Genomic DNA, 7,978 nt, shown 5'->3' on the forward strand with positions numbered 1-7,978 from the left:
TCTGTCCTTTTTATGGATTTATTTTCCAAAAAACAATATTCTTATCACAATGAACACATACCAGCATTACTTGTAGTGGAAAAAAATTGAAACATCCTTTAATCCCAACACAAACACCGTGAGGCCAAAAGGTGAACCAGAACATATCCCTGGCTGTGGAAGCGCAGGTCAGAGACTCCAAAGTCTGAGCAAGAAGAAGCGGATGGGAAGTACAGGAGAAGTGGCCAAAGTTCAGACAGAAGAACAGACTGCAGAGCACGTTCTGCTGGGAGACTGTCTTTATGAGAAACAGAGCCCTGTGTGCTGTGGCCGCTGCTGGCTGCTGCAGTAGCAGGTTTTGAGGGAGCGTACCCCACAAGTACTGATTCTCTCTGGAGACCTGGTTGGGAGTAGGAGAGGATGGGAGAATTTCCACTTCATTCAGGTACTCTTATGTGTCCTGAGCCTGCTTTATCTGACCCATCTTCATCACCCAAAGCATCAGGGACTACACTTGGGTCTTGTACACTCAACGGATTTGGGCAAATGTATAACGATGTGAATTCACAAGTGGAGTGTAACATGGAAGTGTTTCAGTGCCCTGAAATTCTGCGTTCCATCTGCTCATCCACTCACATCGACCAACCTCGTCAACCACTCTCTTCAGAATTTTGACTTTCTCTAGAATTGTACACTAGGTCAGTTTTTCAGATTGGTTTTCTTCTCACTTCATGACATGCATTAATTTTTTCTCCCAATCTTGAGGTGGTTTTGTAGCTTATTTAATTTCATCACAGAATGTATTTTACTCTCTGGATGTACATGATTTATTTACCCAGTAACCTACTAACAAAAGTCTTGGTTGCTTCCAGTTGTGAAGGACTTGGAGGGGAAAGTAGGGGTTGCGAATATGACTAAAGTACATTGGATGCATGTATGAAATTTTCAAAAACGTTAGAAAATATGCTAAATCATTTAGTAAGTGTGTGTTGTTGCCTGTATCTCTCTCTCTCTCTCTCTCTCTCTCTCTCTGTGTGTGTGTGTGTGTGTGTGTATGGGGTCTAGTGAAGACTTCGTGTGTCCTGCTCAAGCCCTGTCTGTCTCCTGTCCTTGAGATAGGGGCTCTCACTGAACGTGGAGAGAGGCTAGTGGCTAGCGAGTCCCAGCAATCCTCCTATCTCTGTCTCCTACACTGCTGGGGTTACAAGCATGTCTTTACATGGACGTTGCAGGTGCAAACTCACACACTCACGCCTGTACAGCACTCTTAGCCACTGGACCATCTCCTAGGCCAAGAAGTGACAACTATGACTAAAGCTGCCATAAGTGGTCTTGTGCAGGTTTTTGTGTATGGTTAAGTTTTCAGTTCTTTTGGGCAAATACCAAGGGGGTTGACAATTGGATTCTATGGTGTCCTCCATTTCAACTGTCAACTTGACACACTCCCATAGTCACCTGAGGGAGTCTCAATTGGGAGATTGCTCAGTTCTTTTTGGCCTATGACCATGTCTGTGAGGACTGATATAAGAGGGCCCAGCCCACAGCAGGCAATAGCACCCATAGGTAGGTTATCCAGTCTGCATAAGAAAGCTAGCAGAATGAACCAGAGCACCAACCAGCGAGCAGTGTTCCTTCCTTCCCGGCTTCTGCTTCAACTCCCTGCCCTGACCTCTTTCAATAATGGACTGTCCCTGGAAGTGTAAGCTGAAATAAACCCTTCCCTCTTCTAAGTGGCCTTCTGGTTTTCACACTTATTACAGCAACGATCAGAAGACTAGGACTGTCAGCTAAGTGTCTACATTAGTTCTTCAAATGACTGCAAAAGTGGAGGTGCCTTTTGAAAGTTATTCTTTGGGATTTAAAAACTTCTGTTTATGAAACTACTGCCGAACCACGTCACAAAGATATTGTCCAGTGCTTCCTTTCAGTAGTTTTTTGGCTATCTTTCTTCAGTGATTCATTCTGACTATTCACTTTGCTAGTTTTGGATTGCCATGTGAGGCTAGAGTTCAGGTTTGTTTGTGCCCCACAGGTATATGCGACTCTTGTGAGCACCGACTGTAAGCAACAATCCTCCACTGACTTGCTTTAGGCCCTTTGTGAAAAATCAGTCAGGCAGTGTGGGATTTGCCAGCAGGCGGCAAGGGTTGTTCAATGTTTTAAAATGTTAGCTGGGATTGGGAAGGTGAGCTGGCTCAGAGGGTTCATGTGTGGGCACGTGCTTGCCACAGCACTAGCTTTGCAGTCAAGGGAAAACTGGCAAGCATCAATTCTCTCCCACCAGGTAAGTTCCGGTGGTCAAACTTGGGCAGTTAGACTTGGCAGCAAACACATGAACCCTCACAAATCATGAGGCATGGAGGTACACACTTGTGATCTCAGCACTAGGGAGGCAGAGGCAGGCAGAGCGCAGGGGCTCACTGGCAGGGGATCTAATCTACTCAGTGAGCTCCAAGCCAGTGCGAGGCTGAAAACAACAACAAGCAAAACAAAACAAAAATTGGATTGTTCCCAAGGAATAATACTGCAAGTTGGCCTCTGCCCTCCACGATCATATGTGTACACAAGTGACTACATGCACACACACACACACACACACACACACACACACACACACGCAAGCACTACATTCTGTTACAATGTCCTGTTTATCGTCATGCTGTAAAGTACCATCCTGAAAGCCGTGCCTCTTCTAGTAGCTCTTACAGTTAGGGAATGTCAAGTCTTTTAATTTTATTCATTCATTCATCTATCTATCTATCTATCTATCTATCTATCTATCTATCTATCTATGTCTGTCTTTCTTAGACTTTGACTAGCGAAAACTTTTTGCATCTCTTCAGACACTTTATAGCCAGACTGTTGATTTCTTTAGTGCAGACTACTGGGATTTTGGATTTCTTTTAAATTACGTTTTGTTTGTTTGTTTGTTTGGGCAGGCCACGGTGCATGTATGAAGGTCAGAGGTGACTTGAGAAGATTGTTTTTTTCTTCCACCATGTAGGTCCCAGGGAATCAAACTCAGACCATCAGGGTTGGCATCAAGGGCCATCTCACTGCCTAAGTGGTAGGACTTTATTATTATTATTTTAATATTTATTTATTTATTCATTCATTCATTCATTTATTTATTTATTTATTTATTTTTATGTGTGAGTGATCTGTTTTCACACACCTAGAAGAGGGGATCAGATCCCATTACAGATGTTTGTGAGCCATCATGTGGTTACTGGGAATTGAACTCAGGGCCTCTCAGTACTCTTAACCACTGAGCCATCTCTTCAGCCTGAGTGGTAGGATTATTATTGGGGTTTCTTCTCTATGTTTTGAATCTGTTTGTTTCTCTGCATCCTCACCACAGCCGAATCCCAATAGAAGCCAGTATGGATCAGTTACCGACTGTTCCATCTGCCTTCTGCTTGGATCTTATTCCCCCTGCACTTGGAGTGCTGCTCTCAAATCACATGTCTGATCCTTTCGCCTGCCTCAGAGTGTCTCGTTATTCTTGTCAAAATATTTAATGACTGTTAGTGCACAGTAGTGACTCATGAGAACAGGTAGCATCTTGGAGAAAGCATTCCCATCCCTCCCACTCTACGCCAGGCATCATTACTTTGGCTCCTACTTCCTGGGGAAGTCCCAGACGGGGAGGGACACCTGTGCTAACAGCTGTGGGGATGTCGAAGGTGAGGGGCGACGACACCAGGGACTGTCAGTCTAACAGCTAGCTGGCAACTGCTGTACTGTGACCAAACACGGAGGCAGGAGCATGAGGCAGCTGGCCACCTTGCATCCAGTCAGGGCGCACAGAAGGAACAGGAGGCGGGGTCTAGTTGTAACCGGAGTGGCCCATGTTCACCAGTGAGACCCCATCTCCTAAGGGCTCCATAAGCTTACAAAAAGTGCTACCAACCGAGGACCAACTGTTAAATACGTGAGTCTGTGGTGGGGGGCATTTCACACTCTAAGCACAAGAACTGGCCTGGGGATGGGTGAGAACTGGCCTGGGGATGGGTGAGGCCATCAAGTCATTGCCACACTGGCACGTATCGGCAGTCCTTCAGACTGCTTCCACGGCCTCTTGTGATTCAGCATCTGTCCACATTTCTAGTTTTGTCTCCCATCATCTCTGCCCCAATCACACTGGTTTTCTCTAAGTTCCTCGAAAATATTCCACTTCCACTACACAGCCTTGAGCATTCTGTTTCCTCCCTCCATCTCTCCTGTTCATCTGTCCTGTCTCTAAGCCAAGACTGGTTCCCCAGGAAGATCCTTTCATTCTCTTAGGAGTCCAAACCTCTCCAGTGGTTTGAATTAAAAGCCCTCACAGCCCCACACTCTTCTCCTTTCGAGCAACCATCTCAGCTCATGTGTTTCCATACATACTTAGAAAATTAATCAGCAAATCCTATTTTGTAACCTCAGGCATTAAGGAACTTTGTCTCCTTGTTTACCTTTGTATCCCAAGTGCCAGTGTAGTGACTGACATATCCTGTGTGGCCAATAAATGTGGAGGAATGAGGGAGTAAAGATGAGATTCAGGGTGCAGAGTGCAATGACATATATTTATAAGTTCAATACTTTGGAGGCTGAGGTAAGAGGCACAAGAATTTGAGGTCAACCTCGGATCTATAGTGAGAACTTGTCTCAATAATAACCCCAAAAGTCCCAACAAACACACACCCCTTTAAAAAAAAGATTTCAGTACTTTTCCTGGCAGCTCCATTCTTTCCAAATTTCCCATCTAGGTCATAATACCATCTACACGGTTGTCCCAGCGAAAGACTCAGAAATCTCTCCAGACAGTTCCTTCCTTACTGCATGATTTAGTCGGACACCAGATCAATTCTGCCTCCTAAGTCCATTTCTACTTTTGTCCATGTTGCATCATTTCTCCTACATAGTGAGAACTTGTCTCAGAAATAAAACAAAAAATCCAAACAAAAACAAAAACAAAACAAAACAACAACAACAACAAAAACCCATTTCAGTGCTTTTCCTGACAACTCTGTTCTTTCCAAATCACCCTCTTTTGACTTTTATGGGCACGAGGCACACACAGACAGAACACTCATGCACATAAAAAAAGATTTCAATCCTTTCTCCTCCTCCTGGCTCTGAGTTTGTCACACTGCCCTTTGAGCAATCCCTTGAGTCTCATCAGGTTACTTTCCCGGTGAAATACTTCAGGGTCAAGTCCAGATTCTCTCATAATCTGATTCTTGCTCACCTGGTATAGACCCAGTTGTCTTGGGCCTCTCGTTTCCTGTGTTCTCATGTGACTTCAGTGAGAATGAACAACTCTGGACACAGGACCCATGTTTTATTCATTTCTATTCTTAGGACCCAGCATCATGCCTGGCAATGAGGACAGCAAATGTTTGTGGTATTGAAAGGAAATGAACAAGTCTTATTTTTGTCTCATTGTGCTATCTGTAACAAATACGTTGTCCAAGAGACACTGCCTATAAGAATCATCATGAAGTGGATTAAATATTCACAAATTTAATAGAATACATCTTGAAAAGTATTCAAGTAAGAATGGTTATATTTCAAAGGTTTGATTAGCTTTAAAGAATTATTTATTTCTATTTTATGTGCATGAATGTGTTGTCTGCACGTATTCCCTATGTGTGCCTTGTGCTCGTGGAAATCAAAAGAGGGTGTCTGGTTCTCTGAAACTGAAGTTAATGATGTTTGTGAGCTATGTGGATGCTGGAAATTGAACCCAAATTCTCTTCGAGAGAAACGAGTGCTCTAAACCATTGTGTCAACTCTCCATCTACGAAGGTTGGATTCTTTCTTTTTTTTTTTTGCACCAAACACATTTGCATTTATTTTCTTTCTTTTTTTCTTTTTCTTTTTTTTTTTTAGCAAATGACAAAAGACCCAAATTAACCAGCTTTTTTAAACCTAAGCTTAACATTACATATTTAAACAATTGTCAGAACTGACAAAGTTGTCAGCATCCATGGACAACTAGAAAAGATCCTTAATTTACACTAAACCAGAAATGTACTACCATTGATGCAGTAATAGCTTTCGTCACTAAATACTGAAAATAAAATTGAAATATTTCTGTAGAAGATTTGTCTGGCAATATTACCATCACAGCAGGCTGACACTACACACTCACATTTCAACACAATGGGAAGCAGATCCATCCCAGTGTGAAAAACAGTCTTGTCCTAGCACTACTTAGGAGTCACAGGGCTCACCTCAGATTACGTTTTGTTTAACTCAAAGTGCATACAGAGATTACAACAATTTTAAAGACAAAAAAAAAAAAAAAAAAAAAAGGTCCTATTTTGTGGTTCCCAACAACAAACTCAGAAATCTATGACAAATAGGGGCTTTGATGAGCTGTTTTATAAATACTTTAGATTAGGTACAGTTACACAGAAAGTTGAGTTCGTTTGAAATCTTAAAAAAAAAAAAAGTTCCTGTTATTCCTCAAATGGTGCTTGTTATGGTTTAACATTTCAGTTAAATGCGGCGTTGAATTGTTATCCAAGCATAGAGGTGTTCCTTACCATTTATTGTCAAGGACTTTAACTGTCCGTCTTCTTCAACATCTACTCTTCCTTGACCATTCTCCACAATTCTCTTTGTAGTGATTTTTTTTTGCCATTAATTACCTTAGTTGAAGTTGATATTGATTTAAAGTTGCCCATTCCGCTGCCACCATATGAAGAGAATGAAGTAAGACCCCCATGACCTATTGACCCGAATGAAGAGAAGCCTGTATCAAAAGCAGGAAATCCACCGAAGGCAGAGAAAAACAAGCCAGTACCTCGGTTTCTACTTCCTCGGTGACCTCTCCGGTTCCCCAAAAAGTCATCAAACGGGTCTTCAAAGAAGTCAAATGAAAATGGGTCCCTTCCTCCAAGAAATTCCCTGAAGACATCATCTGGATTCCGGACCGTGAAGCCAGACTCAAATGGACTGCCACAGTGACCTCCACCTCCTCCACCATTTAATCCTTCTTTGTCGTATCTGTCATGGATGTCCCGCTTTTTGGCATCCGATAGTACCTCCTATGCCTCGGCTATTTGTTTGAATTTCCGCTCTGCTTCTTCTTCATTTTCAGGATTTTTGTCTGGGTGCCATTTAAGTGCCTGTTTCCGATACGCCTTTTCAATGTCCTCGGGTGAGGCATGTCTCTGCACAGCCAGAACTTCATTGTAATCCACCATGTTTTAACAGTGTTGGAACAAATCCAAGGGCGTGGCGGCGACCGGGGGAGGTCGGGCGGCCGGTCTCTTCGCGCCCTGGCACAGCTGGGCTGGTAGCTGTGGTGGCAACCGAAGGTTTGATTCTTAAAGGCATAGTTGTTTAGCTGTGTGAGAAAGCCAGCTGTGCAAAAATCACATTCTGCGAATCAGGAACATTTGGTGATGGTTTGAAAAGATTCTATTTCTGGAGCTTGGGAAATGGCTTGGAAGTTTAGAGAACTGGCTGCTCTTCCTGGTTCAATGTCCAGCACCCACACCGGGAGGCTCAGGACAACCTGCGCGTTCAGTTCCGGGGGACCTCATACCCTCTTCTGGCCTCTCCAAGACACTGCATGCATGTGATTCACAGGCATACACACAGGCAAACACACACACACATGCACATGAAATTAAAAAAAAAAACATTTTAAAACAAAATATTGCATTCTCTCTGTATCTAGGTAAAGGGATGTTTAACAGTATTGTGAGCATGGCACATGCTTTCTCTTTATGTATTTATTTTATGAGAATTGGGATAGTGTGGGCATGCCTGTGCTATGGTGTGTGTGTGTGTGTGTGTGTGTGTGTGTGCGTGCGCGCACACGCGCAAGACAAGTTGTCCGAGTTGATGTCAATCCTCTCTTTCTATGGCATGGGTCATGGGCATCCGTCCCACAACATTAGGTTTCATAAAAAGTGCCTTTATTGGTTGAGCCATCTTGCTAGGCTAGGCATTCCCCTTCTTAAATTCAGCATTTATGCCATTTCCCCCCTGTTCTCCATAT

At 43.2% G+C, this 7,978-nt stretch overlaps 1 pseudogene; it reads right to left on the reverse strand.

The window, feature by feature from the left end:
- Positions 1-6,465: 6,465 nt before the first annotated feature.
- On the reverse strand, positions 6,466-7,175 carry LOC129669931 (dnaJ homolog subfamily B member 6-like; annotated as a pseudogene).
- Between the last annotated feature and the right edge of the window lie 803 nt (positions 7,176-7,978).

The sequence above is a fragment of the Psammomys obesus genome, unplaced genomic scaffold (genome assembly GCF_907164565.1).
Source record: "Psammomys obesus unplaced genomic scaffold, mPsaObe1.curated_primary_1811, whole genome shotgun sequence".
Classification (NCBI taxonomy): domain Eukaryota; kingdom Metazoa; phylum Chordata; class Mammalia; order Rodentia; family Muridae; genus Psammomys; species Psammomys obesus.